Raw genomic sequence first — 17068 nt, forward strand, 5'->3', positions numbered from 1 at the left:
CAGAGCCCAATGAGGAGAAGAAAGACTCTTCTGTCTTGGTGAGGACTCACTTACGGGCTCTTTGCTCACTACAGCCTCCCACCATCCTTTCCTTCTCTGCAAAAGCATGTTCCTCCCCTTGTGCTGTGGAGACTCACATGTGGCTCACCTGGTTGCAGATCCCAAATTGCAATTATCTGCTGACTCTGAGAAAACCCATCTTCGCTGGGGAGATTTCTGGCCTGTTTGTTTTAGGTCAATGAAGCAAATAAGAGGTAAGGTTTGGGTGGGAAATGTTCATCAGGTAGGCAATCAGCAGTGTCTTTCCTATTCCTTTCCTTTCCATTTCCCCCAAAGAACTGGGGTTCTCTCTGAGTATTTATATAATAAGTGCTCAGGCATGAGTCAACTAAAGGTGGGGAGTGGTAGAGTTGGCTGGGGTTCCTCTCCCCACACTTCAGGGGTCTGAATGGCATTTTCCTTCCACCCCTTGTGACCTGAATCACCAAACTAAATTGAATATGTGACCCTTTCCTCAGAGAAGAGCACAGTTTTGTATCAAGGGTACCTGATACATTGGTCCCTTTACCATCTCAATAAAGGAATAAGACAGAGACCAACCAGCTGTGCTGGAAGCTTATTATAGGGGGAGCATATCCCTCAGATTTTGTTCAGCTTCACAAACTAGGCCTCAGGTCCCCAGTTACCCAGAAGAGTTTAGGAATGATAGTACATAAATTCAGGAGGATAGAAAAGCTCTTTTCAAGAATGTTTCTTAGCATGGAATTCCTTTTTCAAATAGAAGCTTACAAAGGAGACTAATATATAAAACATATTTCAGCCATAAAAAATGTTGAGTACCAAAGAATTGATGTTTTTTAAAAAAATTATTTATTTTTTTATTGAAGGATAATTGCTTTATAGAATTCTGTTGTTTTCTGTCAAACCTCAACATGAATCAGCCATAGGTATACATATGTCCCCTCCCTTTAGAACCTCCCTCCCATCTCCTGCCCCATCCCACCGCTGTAGATTTACACAGAGCCCTGGTTTGAGTTTCCTGAGACACACAGCAAATTCCCGTTGGCTATCTATTTTACATATGGTAATGTAAGCTTCCATGTTACTCTCCATACATCTCACCCTCTCCTCCCCTCTCCCCGTGACCATAAGTCTATTCTCTATGTCTGTTTCTCCATTGCTGCCTTGTAAATAAATTCTTCAGCACCATTTTTCAAGATTCTGTATATATGCATTAGAATACGATATATATCTTTCTCTTTCTCACTTACTTCACTCTGTGTAAGAGGTTCTAGGTTCATCCACCTCATTAGAACTGACTCAAATGTGTTCCTTTTCATGGCTGAGTAATATTCCATTGTGTATATGTACCACTACTTCTTTATCCATTCATCTGTTGATGGACATCTAGGTTGCTTCCATGTTCCAGCTATTGTAAATAGCGCTGCAAGGAACAATGTGATACATGTGTCTTTTTCAATTTTGGTTTCCTCAGTGTATATGTATAGGAATGGGATTGCTGGGTCATATGGTAGTTTTATTCCTAGTTTTTTAAGGAATCTCCATACAATCTTCCATAGTGGCTGAATCAATTTACATTCCCACCAACAGTGCAAGAGTGTTCCCTTTTCTCCACACTCTCCAGCATTTGTTGTTTGTAGACTTTTTGACGATGGCCATTCTCACTGATGTGAGTTGATATCTCATTGTAGTTTTGATTTGCATTTCTCTGATAATGAGTTGTGTTGACTATCTTTTCATGTGTTTGTTAGCCATCTGTATGTCTTCTTTAGAGAAATGTCTGTTTAGGTCTTTTCCCCATTTTTTGATTGGGTCATTTGTTTTTCTGGTATTGAGTTGTATGAGCTGCTTGTATATTTTGGAAATTAATCCTTTGTCAGTTGTTTCATTTGCTATTATTTTCTCCCATTCTGAAGGTTGTCTTTTCACCTCGCTTATAGTTTCCTTTGCTGTGCAAAAGCTTTTAAGTTTAATCAGGTCCCACTTGTTAACTTTTGTTTTTATTTCCATTAGTCTAGAAGGTAGGTCATAGAGATCTTGCTTTGATTTATGTCCTTGAGTGTTCTGCCTACATTTTCCTCTAAGAGTTTGATAGTTTCTGGTCTTACATTTAGATCTTTAATCCATTTTGAGCTTATCTTTGTGTATAGTGTTAGGAAGTGTTCTAATTTCATTCTTTTACAAGTAGCTGTCCAGTGTTCCCAGCACCATTTATTGAAGAGGCTGAATTGATGCTTTTGAACTGTGGTGTTGGGAAATACTCTTGAGAGTCCCTTGGACAGCAAGGAGATCAAACCAGTCAATTCTAAAGGAAATCAACCCTGAATATTTATTGGAAGGACTGATGCTGAAGCTCTGATACTTTGGCCACCTGATGCAAAGAACTGCCTCATTAGAAAAGCCCCTGATGCTGGGAAAGATAGAAGGCAGAAGGAGAAGGGGTTGACAGAGGATGAGGTGGTTGGATGGCATCACCAACTCAATGGACATCAGTCTGAGTAAGTCCAGGAGTTGGTGACAGACAGGGAAGCCTGGCGTGCTGCAGTCCATGGGGTCACAAAGAGTTGCACACGACTGGGCGACTGAACTGAACTGAACTGAGTCTGCTTGAAATAGGTTAGCTGGGAAGCCCATCATGCCTGATGCATCTGCCTTATTCTTTTGTAGTGTCTTTGAAGACATCTTTTTGGAAGTTCTCAGCCACCTTGGAAGTTCGAAAACCACTGGGTTAAATATTCATTGGTGAGGATGTTACTTTCACCAAGAGTACATACTGGAATAGGTGTTTTTGTTCATATCATCTCATTTAAAGTTACATGGGAATACTATTAACCCAATTTATTATAGAATGAAACTAAGGCTGAGAAGTAATTTGTCCAATTTGTACAAGTAGCAAGAGGCAAAACGGTTCAAAATCAGCATAGTAAGTGTAGGGTCTTACTCCCAGCCAATGGATTACATTGACATACAACCAGATTTGTGCCAGAATGTGATCTGTATACACATCTAGATGTTGCAAGGATCCGAATGCTTGCCTGTGGTTCCAAGCAATGCTATGGAGAAGGTCAGTTCTGTTCATACACCTTCGGATGTTGTACAGATACAAAATTCTGTGGGAACACTGGCTGGGAGCTTTGTCTATGCATCAGAAGACCAGGAAGTCTCTGTTCCCTGACGTTAGTGCAGGATCTGCAACTGACTCAGGTCTGGGAATAATGTGGGGATCCTGCTGTTCCACTGGGAGCAGAGAGTACCCTCTCTTTGGGGGAAATGGAGCAGGTTAGAATTCAGAAGAAACCACAGAGAAAGAGGCTGCCCACGGGTTTGCGGGACCTGGAGAAGTGGCCTGTGGGCTTCCTTTTTACTGTAGAGAGGTTCCATTCTCCTTCCCAGACTCAAGATCAGATAAAGACATTGTGGGGAGGGGTTGAAAGCAGCATCCTCACCAACGAACATTTAACCCTGTGGTTTTTGAACTTCCAAGGTGGCTGAGTCCTTCCACAAAGGTGTCTTAAGGGACACTGCAAAGGAATAAGGTGCATGCACCAGCCCGTGGGCCTTCAACCCCATCATGTACTTTAAGTTCCTAGCTCAATCACTGACATAATTTTTACTATATACCTTACCCTCGACTTTTTGACCCTTCTTTCAAAAACTTAATCATTGCTGAAAACTTCTTAACTTTTCCTGTGAGGCAGAGCCTGGCTAGTGGGAATGTCCTGTAGTAGCCTCGTCACCGTGTCCAGCTGAGCACCGCAAACAGAGGGAGAACAGAAGGAAACTGGGTGGGATCTCGCGCCTGCCTAGATATTCTGTTGTTTTGGCATCAGCACGGGTGAAGGGGCTGAGAAGCACACAGTGAGCAGCACAGGAAAGGCAGGGCAGGAAGAAGGATGTGCTGTGAAAAGAACAATGACCTGCAGATTATATAAATCCCAGGCCTGAGAACTAAATGGTTGGGAACACAAAGGCAGTTTGGGTTTCTCATAAAATCAAAACCCACTGGAATAATGGTATTGTAGTTCTTATGGAGTTAGATTTAAGGGTGAAAACCTCTCCCAAACTTCTGGGCTCAATCTCAGATCTGCTAAAATAGACTCAATAATGGGACCTGAGCATCCATATTTTAAAGAAGCTTTTCAGGTGTTTCTGCTTAGCTTGCTCTTTGAATGGATTTTTGGGATGCATAACTCACATCTTTTGGTTAAATCCCCCCAATCCATGTGGTTTAAAAGCACAGAGGTGCAAGATTTCCTTTGATTTCTAATAATAATTATTGTGTGGGTAGCATTTCACAGTAGTTGAAAGAACTCTGGTTTGGGAGCTGGAGACCTCAGGTCTAATCATCATTTTCTTTCAATTTCCAGCGACAATTTGGACTAGCCACATAACTGCTGTTTCTCAGAGATAATAGTTGCTCTTGCACTGCCTTATAATCATCACAGAGTCTGTGTAACAGCAGGGGCATATCTCTTATACGAAATGTTACAAAATTTCTTCTCACTTAGATTTTTCAATGCTTCTCAATTTCTTTAGGCAAATTATAGACTGTAGCATTTCACTTATACTGAACTTAGCTTGTCACACAATCACAATAAATGACTGCAGGGGAAAAACACATTGATGTGCACATGCATACAAACATCCATTTTCTTTCTCTGTCTCTGCTTCCCTCTCCCTCTCTCTCTCACACACCCCTTTAATTAAAGGCCAGACCAGATGGCACTAAGTCTCAAGATACTTTACATGTAGGTAATCCTCTTAGACCCTTACTCGGAGCTTATTTACTCTTACTCTATGTGTAATTCTAACAGAGCTTGGTGATCTGACCACTAAGCCTCATGTAGAAGAGAAACAGCAAACAGAACAAACATGGGATGAGATAGGTGGGATGCTGAGACCATCCAAATCTGAGTGCTGTATCCTCAGCAAAAAAGGCAGAAAAAAAAAAAAGAGAGAGAAAAAGAAAAAAATGATAACAAAGCAATCTGGACACACTGAGTTTAGGTATAATAATCCCTTATGCCTCCATGGAGCCTGGCAATGCTGTGATACAGCAGTCTGGTCCTTTCTGATTCTGAGACTGACTCTGAATCATCAAGGCGGCTAAATTAAGTTCTGTATTTTAGGCTGGAGAAACACGGACATGGGTACTCTAGCTAGGAAAGATGTATATCTAAAGTCTTAAAAGCCTTCAGAGAAGATTTTATTTCTGAGAATCAGTGGAATCACATTGTTTTAGAACTGGAAAGTGTCATAATCACAATAAAATTGTAATTTATTAAGTACTGTTTTGACAATAACCTTCACAATTGAGCTGACTGACCAGATAGGACCTACTGTTGCCTGTTAATAGAAGTTGGTGGGCTAGACAGAGGAAGTCTTTTTGCCCTCTTTAGAGGAATCTTAAGATCCTCTCCAAAAGTATAGAGCAGGAAGTTAGCAGTAAAGAATTTATAAAAGGCCTCACGCGAAGCACATGTCCAGACAGGCTTCCTGCCTCTTCCCTTTAAGAACCCTGTGTTCACTAGCACACCTGTATACCGTCTGCTCCATCCTGGCCACCCGTGCATGCGTGTGTGCTCCGGCGCTCAGTCGTTCTGATTTTGTGACTCCGTGGACTGTAGCCTGCCAGGATCCTATGTCTATGGGATTTCCCAGGCAAGAATACTGGAGCAGGTGGCCATTTCCTACTTGGATCCCTAGGTCGGATCTTCGGATTCCTAGGTAGGATTTTCTGGACCTAGGGATCAAATCTGAATCTCTCCCATCTCTCACACTGGCAGGCAGACTCTTTACCACTTAGCCACCCGGGAAGCCCCTGTCCACCCACCCACCCAGGCACAGATCTATTTCTATTCCTCAGTCTAGCTCAGTGCCACCTCCTCCAAGACGCTGTCTGGAATTTTCAGTTGAAACTGATCTCTCCTTCTCTGAATTTCCATGGTATGTTACTAATCTCTCTCATTGTACATTTCAATTTCTATATTGCAGCACTTTGTTTTTAAATTATGGCTTCTTCCTCTTAAGAAATTGTAAATTGCTTGAGGACAGAATCTGGATTTGATTCATTTCCGTGTCTCCAAAAGCACTTGGCATAGTGTTTCACAAATACCAGGCATTTGATAAATGCTTATCGAGTAAATAAATGAATGAATCAAGCCAGCCAGATATGTGTCATTTGCGTTTGTCAATGCTACATTGCTGTCTTGCAGAAATAAACCAGGGACTCTAGGGGAAACATGAATTTACAGAGAGAGAGGTATTAATATGGAAAATTAGTACACTGATTCTTTTACCTTTAGGGAAGTAACAGCTTTCTCTTTTCTTAAAGTATGGGGCTGAATGGTGGTCTGTCTCAAACACAGAGAAAGTCATTGATTATCATCATATTGTGGCCTTGTAGTTACGGCTGCAGCTTTATTTATTTATTTTTTTCTATTTAATGACTGCAGCTTTAAAGCACACTTGCTAGACACTGTGATCCCTTGGCTGTTAACAAAAGCAGTCTAATAATACCTTATATTTGCATAACAAAGAGTTTCCAAAGTGCTTTCAGTTCAGTCGCTCAGTCCTGTCCAACTCTTTGCAACCCCATGAATCGCAGCACACCAGGCCTCCCTGTCCATCACCAACTCCCAGAGTTTACTCAAACATGTCCATCGAGTCAGTGATGCCATCCAGCCATCTCATCCTCTGTCATCCCCTTCTCCTCCTGCCCCCAATCCCTCTGAGCATCAGGGTCTTTTCCAATGAGTCAACTCTTCGCATGAAGTGGCCAAAGTATTGGAGTTTCAGCTTTAGCATCAGTCCTTCCAATGAACACCCAGGACTGATCTCCTTTAGGATGGACTGGTTGGATCTCCTTGCAGTCCAAGGGACTTTCAACAGTCTTCTCCAACACCACAGTTCAAAAGCATCAATTCTTCGGCACTCAGCTTTCTTTATAGTCCAACTCTCACATCCATACATGGCCACTGGAAAAACCATAGCCTTGAGTAGACAGACCTTTGCTGGCAAAGTAATGTCTCTGCTTTTTAATATGCTACCTAGGTTGGTCATAACTTTTCTTCCAAGGAGTAAGCATCTTTTAATTTCATGGCTGCAGTCACCATCTGCAGTGATTTTGGAGCCCCCCAAAATAAAGTCTGACACTGTTTCCACTGTCTCCCCATCTATTTCCCATGAGGTGATGGGACCAGATGCCATGATCTTAGTTTTCTGAATGTTGAGCTTTAAGCCAACATTTTCACTCTCCTCTTTCACTTTCATCAGAGGCTCTTTAGCTCCTCTTCACTCTCTGCCGTGAGGGTAATAAACATAATTTCTTTTGGCTGTAGTGACAAAGTGTAATGGCAGGTAGGACAGATGTTACAATCTGTAATTTTCAGGTGAAGACTCTGAATCTCAGTGAACTAATATAAATTACAGAAGAGAAGTTACGTGAGCAGTGCCACAACCAGTGCCTTTCTTGCCAGCTCTCAGTCTGGCACCTAAGCCAGCAGAACACTCAGCAATGACTAATCCAAACCTTTCTTGTTTGGTTCAGCCCAAGTGTTCTTCTGCATCTGTGAACACCCACAGTAAGCCTTGCTTCTATCACTCATTTTGCATGTCCTAACTTCTATTGCTAATGCTTTTTTTTTTCATAGAGGTGATATGATGGTTAATTTTATGTGTCAACTTGACTAGGTAGGCCATGGTGCCCAGGTATTTGGTCAAACATTAGTCTAGATATTGCTGTGACGGTATGTGTTTTTAGATCAGATCAATGTTTAAGTCAGTTGGCTTGGTGTAGAACATATTAACTCCCATAATGTAGGTGAGATTAATCTAATCAGTTGGTAGCCTTAAGAGAAGAAGAGGTTTCCCTAAGAGAGGATCTTGCCTCCAGAAGCCTTAGACTTGAGTTGTAACATTGGATCATTTCTGGTTCTTCAGTCAGCCTGCCTGATCTGCAAATTTTAAACTTGCCAGGCCCACAATTGTGTGAGGAAACTCCTTAGAGTAAATCTCTTTCTTGCTCTACATACATACATATACAGTATGTGTGTGTGTGTGTATCTGTATACACACACACATTCACTAGTTCTATTTCTCTGGAGAACCCTAATACTGACAATTTCTAATTTATGAAGATACCTAGTTTTATAAATATGTTTAGATTTAACATAGAAGAACTCAATGAATTCATATGACAAAAACATTTAAAAAATGAAATAGAAATCTTCCCTTTTGAAAGCAAACAAACAAAATACTTCAACAACAACAACAACAATACCCAAAAACTGTGGGCAGGATTGGAAGAGTTTCAACTCCTTACTCTGAAAATTGATCATCACAAGGAAAGAGTTCAGTGTTTATTCTGTCCTTCCTATGTAAACTGTACTGAAAGTAACCCAGCCCTAACCAATGAAGAATATGCTTCTTTTTTTTCTCTTCTTTTCTTAAATTTTTAATTTTTATTTTTTTATTGAAGTATAGCTGATCGTCAATGTTGTGTTAGTTTTAGGTGAACAGTGAAGGGACTCAGCTGTGCATATACATGTATTCATTCTCCCCCAAACTTGCCTCTCATCAAGGCTGCCATGTAACATTGAACAGAGTTCCATGTGCTATACAGTAGGTCCTTGTTTGTTGAGATATACTTCTTTGCAAAAGAATTCCAGTCAATAAATGTGGAAGAAGTGATAGAGCTAGAATTATTTTTAACTTCTAATGCGTGACTTAGTGACTGAACAATGCAATCATTCAGGCAATGATCAGCAATGGACGAAACCATGAGATGAAAGGTCGATGGAGAACTTTATGATGGCTTGACCGTGTGAACACCACGTGGATCCACCCATCAATTTGCTTCTCACTAAAAGTGAGACAACCAGATATTGTGTATCTCTTGACATGAGGCAATATACAGCAAACAGAACCTTTAATGAACAACTCTTGCCAAAAAAGAAGTTTTACTTGAACAAGCCTTTAACTAACTTCAATGTATAGGAAATACAGTAGCTAGAAGAATAGATACAAGTAAAAAATGAAACAAGTGGATGAACTCCAAGTGGGTAGGGTGACCAAGAACAGAAGGGTGTTATTCATAATTACGCTGGGACAAAAGACAAACTGTACCAGGCAAAAGTAGAAGAATGGTCATAAAAATGGAGTTTTCTGATTGCAGTGACATGACCCAATCTTGCTCACCTATTTCCTTCTTTTGGTGTTCAAATAACATTCAAAAGTCTGTCTCCTGAGTCAGACAAGGATACAAGTTCTACGTCTGCTGAGTCTGCAGTGAAGACTGCAAAAACATGCCCATCTGACTCTTGGAGGCTGGAAGAACTTGCATCTCGTCTGGCCACCAGGCAGAGGTGGCCCCATGCCCATCTGTGGGCATGGGGGCTGCATTATGAAATGCTCCCCCAACACCTTTCTGTCCATGGGACTCCCAAAGAGTTGGACATGGCTTAGCAACTGAAGAACTACAATGACTGAAATTCATTGTAGTAAAATGGAAAAATACATCTAAATACAAAGAAGAAAATTTTCACAATTTCCCAGGTGCAAAACTAATATTAGGTTGGTGCAAAAGTAATAGAAGTTTTGTGTTGTTGAATTTTGCTGTTTGATATTGAAGTACATTCTTAAATAAATGTGGTTATGCATCATTTTAATGCACAATACTCACTTTATGTATGTATTTTTGCTGATGGCTTTTCACTTTCTATTTATTTTATATTTATTTTAGACTAGGGAAATGCTAGACAGGAAGCAAATTCAAGCAATTTTCTCATTTGAGTTCAAAATGGGTCATAAAGTGGTGGAGACAACTCACAGTATCAATAACACATTTGGCCCAGGAACTACTAACGAATATGCAGTGTAGTGGTGATTCAAGAAGTTTTGCAAAAGAGACGAGAGCCTTGAAGATGAGGAGGGTAGTGGCAGGCCATAGGAACTTGACAATGACCAAATGAGAGGATCACTGAAGCTGATCCTCTTACAACTACATGAGAAGTTGCTGAAGAACTCAATGTCGACTGTTCTAAAAGTGGATTTTATATGACAACTGGCGATGATTAGCTCAGTGGTGGGACTGAGATGAAACTTCAAAGCACTTCCCAAAGCCAAACTTGCATCGTAAAAAGAATCACAGTCACTGTTTGGTGGTCTGCTGCCCATCTGATCCACTACAGCTTTCTGGATCCCACTGAAACCACTACATCTGAGAAGTATTTTAGGTAAACAGAGAATGGCAAACACTTGAGTATTCTTGCCTTGAGAACCCCATGAACAGTATGAAAAGGCAAAAAGTTAGGACACTGAAAGATGAACTCCCCAGGTCAGTAGGTGCCCAATATTTTACTGGAGATCAGTGGAGAAATAACCCCAGAAAGAATGAAGGGACAGAGCCAAAGCAAAAATAACACCCAGTTGTGGATGTGACTGGTGATGGAAGCAAGGTCTGATGCTGTAAAGAATGATGTTTACATTCCTAACCTGGAATGTTAGGTCCATGAATCAAGGCAAATTGGAAGCGGTCAAACAGGAGATGGCAAGAGTGAACGTCGACATTTTAGGAATCAGTGAACTAAGACAGACTGGAATGGGTGAATTTAACTCAGATGCCCATATGGAGTGGGTTGCCATTTCCTTCTCCAGGGGAATCTTCCTGACCCAGGGATCGAACCCAGATCTCCCACATTGCAGGCAGACGTTTTACCGTCTGATCCACGAGGGAAGCCTGTAAATCAATGAGATGCACTGAAAACTATAACGCCTGCATTGGTCAATAGAAAGGGCTCAGTTATTCTCCACAACAGAGCCTGACTGCATGTTGCACAACCAATGCTTCAGAAGTTGAATGAATTGGGATACAAAGTTTTGCTTCGTCCATCACATTCACCTGAATTCTCACCAACCGACTACCACTTCTTCAAGCATCTCGACAACTTTTAGCAGGAAAAATGCTTCCGAAACCAACAGTAGGCAGAAAATGCTTTCCAGGATCTCAAAACACTGATTTTTACCCTACGGGAATAAACAAACATTTCTCATTGGAAAAATTATAATGGTTCCTACTTTGATTAATAAAGATGTGCTTGAACCTAGTTATAATGATTTAAAATTCATGGTCCAAAACCAAACACAGTTACCTTTGCATCAAACTAATAATACTTAAGTACATGTACTTTTAGGCAGACATATGTATAATTTTTGTACCGTAATGGAACCATATTGTATATGCTATTTGGAACTTTGTTTTTATTCACTTATTATTATATCATTAATAAATTACCATGTCAATAAATTCACTACTACAATGAATGCCTACTATTCCATTGTAATGATGCACCACAATTTGTTAGACCATTTCTGCTTTTGAACATTTAGCTTGTTGCCAACATTTTGCTCCTTATTCATCTTTGTTATATATTTACTCAAATGTTTCCATAGAAGGAATTTATGAAAGTAGAACTGCTGGGTTAAGATGCTCTCAAATTTTAAAGGCTTTTGGTGTATGCCTCTGGTCAAGTTGCCCTACAAATAGCCTGTATATATGTATATGCTCAGCAAGAGCATGTGAGCACTCACCTCCACCCCCCACCCCAACATCATCATAACAGCTAGTGTTTATTGAGCCCTTAGTATGTGCCTGACAATGTTCTAAGCATTTTATTCACAGCAATTCACTTAATTGTCAAAATTTCTGTGTGGTAATTACTAAAATTATTCAAAACATATGATGGGAAAACTGATTATACATAATTGTATTTTAAAAACAGAAGTATGTGTGGGACTTCCCTGGTGATCCACAAGTTAACAATCGGCCTGCCAACCCAAAGGATGTGGGTTTGATCCCTTGATCAAACCCTTGATCAAGGGGATACTTGATTCCATTGGGAATGAAGATCTTACATGCTGCAGGCTAACTAAGCCTGTGGTCCATAACTAGTTAGCCTGTGTGACCTAGAAGCCATGCTCCACAACAAGAGGAGTCACCACAATGAGAAGCCCAGGCAGCTGAAACCAGAGAATAGGCCCCAACCCCTACAACCAGAGAAAAAAACAGGCCAAGCATAGCAACAAGGAGCCTGTGTGCCACAAGGAAGACCCAGCAGAACAAACAAACAAAAACAAGAATCAAGAAAAAACAAAAACCCAAAACTGAATAAAACACCAAAAAAACGATTAAAACACACACACACACACACACAAAATCTAGAAGTGTGTGAGTAAAAGCAAGTAAATACAAAGCTATTTCCCCATCTTAAAATCCCACTCAATTGAATAACCAGTTAAAAGTTTGTGTGTATTTGTCTAGCTATTGTCTAAGCATACATAACGTGTGTAAATGTACTTTGTTTTTTAAACACAGAAGAGATCATGCTACATATACAATCAAACTCCTCTGCCATCAGCATTTTCCTTCTAATGATACATGATGGCCACTTTCCCATGGCAGTTCCCACAGATGGACCTCATTCCCTTTCACAGTTGCATGACATTCCATTGTATGAATGTGCCATATTGACTCATGTCTCTCTCATCTCTCTGACCAGGCTGTGAATTCTATTATCTGTAGCACAACTCTTTGTCACTTAGCAAGATTTTAGCTCATAGAAAGTGAACAATGGATGGAAAAACGGTAAAGTGTGTATTTTTCTCTGAAAATTCAGGTATATGAAATGGAATAGCCCGTCTGAGAATTGTCACCTTAGGCAAGTTACTAAACTCTTTAAAGTTATTTTAAATAAAGTTATTTTAATGTGTTTAGCAACTGGCTCTATTTAGTTGTGTATTTTTTGTGACTCGTAACATCTTTGAAGTTTAACAATCAGTTGCACCATCCAAAGCATCTCAAGTAGATTGGAAAATCACTAGAAAGGTATTTGGGAGGCCTGGGGTTTGGTACTGACCTTGCCATGTGACCTTGAGCAGGGCACTTTTCCTTTTAGCTTCTCTCTACTGTTGCACTAGGGTTTGGGACTGGGGCCATGAGATTGATTCTATGATTTATAAGTTAGAGTGATAACCACCTCTGTGAGCTATGCAGTAAGAACAGGCATGATAGCTCACATTCCCTGAAGAATCATGTTAACTCTTGGCATGCATACCTGACATTTATTAAGAAGGAAAAATACAGAAAAGACAGCATATGACACAGTCTTAGAATGAGAGTGAGAAGTAAGCCAAATCTGCCGTATGGCCTCCCAGAAGCAGAGCTGGAGAAAACCAGTCTGTGCTATTCATTCTTTCCTACTTTAAGCACCTTCCAAACAGCTTTGCAACCACAATTTGGAATGCCATTAAAAGGGAGACACTCAGTAGGGTCAAACGTAAATTCACTTATTTAGAAAGCAAAAGAAAGATACCACCTTATTCATACACACACTCTGATTATTAATATGAAAAATATACATAAAAGTGGCAGAAAATGCAGCAAAAGAGTGTAGTGATTATCTCTGTGTTGTGGGTGATTCCTATTTTATTTTCTATACTTTGCTCAAATTTTCCCTAAAGGAGAGATAGTCCTTTTACACTTGGAAAAATACAATCAGCAGTACACAAATACTAGTAAAAAAAACCAAGCATGCAATTACATTAAATACTACCTGAGATCACTTAGGGTAGTTGAAATAAAATCATCATTATCTTTCTTTTCTGTTTCCAGAGTTTTAAAGTTTACCTTAACAAACAGGTATTAATTTGAGAAGGAAAAACAATCCCACTAGGGCAGCTGACTACACCAAATTCATTCTTTCCCTTTTCTTTTCTAAAGAAACTCTGATTTGGTGGGGGTGGGGGGAGAATATCAATGTACCTGCAAAAACTGCACCTTCCAGACTTCTTTGCAGATGGGGGAGACATTTGGTTAAGTTCTAGCCAATGAAATATGAGTAGAAGTTGTTGAGTGGGCCTCTTAGCTGATTTGACTGGTATCATGAGCATGACGCCACTTCGCCCTTCCCCTCTTATTTCTCTCTCTCTTTGCCTGGAACTCAGATGAAAGGTTTGGCACTGCAGCGGCCATTATGTGATAAGAAGACAACCTCAGAGTTAGAAATCATGAAGTAAAGCTGGTGGGGAAAAATAAAGGTGCCTGGGCCCTTGGGGGTATCTTGGAGCCATTGTACTTGGTTGAACTATCTCCCTCCCAATTTCAAGATGCAAGAGAGTTAACAGTCTTCATTATGTTTCAGTCACTGTGTTTTGTGTCACTGTTAGTCATAGCTGAGCACGATTTCTAACCAATACATCCACTTACAAAAAAACATTTTAATTCCTAACCACTGCGGCTATGTGAAAATGAGTTTTTAGGGGGAAGGCAGTTGAATTCACTTAGGATGGAAATAAAAGGCAGTGTTCTACTAAAAATTAAGGATTGTCTCCCAGGTTCCAATAAATCTAATCTGTTTCACATTGTCAGTGTTTCACGCTTGGCAGTAAGTTCATTATTTTTACATTTGGGGACAATAAGTTTGTTAATATATCCCAGCAACTAGGAAATCAATGCATCACCATATGCCTAACTGAGACCATTTGTCACAGTTTATGCTCCTTCCAAAGAGTGCAAAACAGACCTTGACTTGAAGAAGTACCAACGTGGGGGTAGTTACTTGAAATGTCAGATGGAAAACATGTTCGAAAATGAGGTGTGTACACGACTCCTGTGGAATAAAAGGACTCAGCCCTCCATTAAGACTCCTTTGAGGCTCTCTGATCAACAACAATGCCCCAACCAGAGGCAAATTTTCAGGACAAATCTTCCTATCTGTAGTTGCTTCATTCTAAAATGCCAGGAGAGAGGAAAGGTCAGGAGAAAGGAGAGATGTGGGGTCAAAAAAGCCAGAGCTGGAAGGACCTTGGTAGCTGTTAATTAACTTCAGTGCTTTCTTCTCTAGGTGAGCAAGTGGGGCCTAAAGCCTCCCAGGAAGTGAGTGACTGGGTTAGAACTGGAAGTCAGGGCAGCATCATTTCTGGTGAATTTAAAGTTCTTGCTTAGACACGAAAGAATCTGGAGAATAAAGTGACAGATAAGCAGTGGATTTATTTAGAGAGGAACACACTCCACAGACAGTGTGGGCCATCTTGGAAGGCAAGAAAGTCTTGAAAGATGGTGTGGTTAGTTTCTATGGGCTGGGTAATTTCATATGTTAATAAGTGACAGGATTACTCTGATTATTTTGGGGAAGGAGCCAGGATTTCCAGAAACTGGGCCACTGCCCACTTTTTGACTTTTTATGATTAGCCTCAGAACTGTCACAGCCCTAGTGGGCATTCACTTAGCATATGCTAACATATTAAATGAGTATATAATGAAGCTCAAGGTCCCCTGGAAGTCAAACCTTCTGCCATCTTGGACCCAGTTGGTTCTAACCAGTCTTTGTCATGTCCTATGGCTAGATCGTTCTTTCAAAGGTTGCACCCTGCTCCCTTTCCTCCTATTTCAGCAGCAGAGTCAGCATGTGGCAGGACAAAGTACCGAACTTGCAGTCATCTTCCTGGTGGTTCAGTAGAGGCATCTCCGTAGAGGAGACATCAGAGGGAAAGAGGAAGCTGGGTGGTTTGGTGGTGCCGGGAATGGATGGAGGGGTGGAGGGCTTCATCTCCACTGCTCTGGTTGCCTGGCCTCTTCTCCACGTGCCTGTGGGGGAGCAGAGGGCAGCGGCCCAGCATCATCCTGGCTGCTTCGTTCATTACAAGATTAGAAACCGCGTGGGGACGTCAAAGCAGCCCAGATACCTCCCTTCTGCATCTGGGGCGGTTTGTTTCCATGGGATGGTCATTCCTATTTTACAATTGAAGTAAAAAGTCTCCCTTTCTCCAGTAGGATGAATATCTCCTGACGTGTTCAGTCCTTTACTGGGTGCTGGGGGGACTGAAACAGGCGCACTGGACACTCACTCTTTTGTTGGAGGTGTTTACGATCCAGCCAGGAAAGAGAATTCAAAGTAAATGAATAGGATTTACAAAGTAGAAGAACTTGTCATTGCATATTAAAAAAAAAAAACTCATCAAGGAATTTGCCAAAGCAGCCTTAGCTGTACAAAGATCTAGTCCAAACTTGAAAATTACTGCTCATTTAAAAAAAAAAATTTCCTAGATCAAGTTCTTAGACAAGGTTCCCAACCCCATTCATCCAGAGCAAAACCTGGAGTTAGATGGGGAGAGATTGGAGGCAGATTATTCCCTTATACACAGACAAAACCTGGGGGCAATGTGGTGGAAGGCTGTGGAGCGGTGGTCTCCAAGGTGAAGTGAATAAGAGAATTTGTAATGCAATAAAATGCTCAAATACATATGTGTATGTATAAAGTATAGCATGTATATATAAAGTATAACTAGCTACAAATCTAGACTTATATAAATATATATTTTAAATCAATGTATACTTATTTAAATATACACACAGAGATGAATAATAAATTTTTCTTTACTGAAAGGAACACAGGCGCAGAGTTGCTTGGAGGTCACTGGTTTGGAGAATGGGCTTTAGATTCTTAGCTGCCAAAAATGCATAAGATTGGGAAAAGGTCAGTACCTCTTAGAGTTGTAGTGAAGAGGCAGACAATATATGTAAAGTGTTTAGGAGTTTTTCTGGTTACTTGGCAAGATTTGTGAGGATGGAACTAAAGCATCTGTTGTGTGCTTAATGTATTTCCTGGGCCTGGCACAAGGCCTGTAAAAAGTAGGTCAAATATTTGTCAAATAAATGAGTGATCAATAGCCATAATATACACAATTGCTTCCGTGTTAGCTGCCATTGTGTTCGTATCTGTGCTGCCCCAGCAGCGACATGGGAATACACAGAAGTGACAATGGCATTTGTGATTGAGATTACCTTTAATTCACCCCAAATTTAAAGATAGGTAAATCATTCACAAACTTAGGTAACTTATTTTTAGTTAACAGATGACTTTTGGACACCTCACAACTGATGGTGATTCATCAATATGCTATCACTGTGATCACCAAACTTACTATATCCTGTGATCTAATCTGATTGGATTCTTTCATGAGACATGTTTATACAAATCACCATATAAAC

The sequence above is a fragment of the Odocoileus virginianus genome, chromosome 17 (genome assembly GCF_023699985.2).
Source record: "Odocoileus virginianus isolate 20LAN1187 ecotype Illinois chromosome 17, Ovbor_1.2, whole genome shotgun sequence".
Lineage (NCBI taxonomy): Eukaryota > Metazoa > Chordata > Mammalia > Artiodactyla > Cervidae > Odocoileus > Odocoileus virginianus.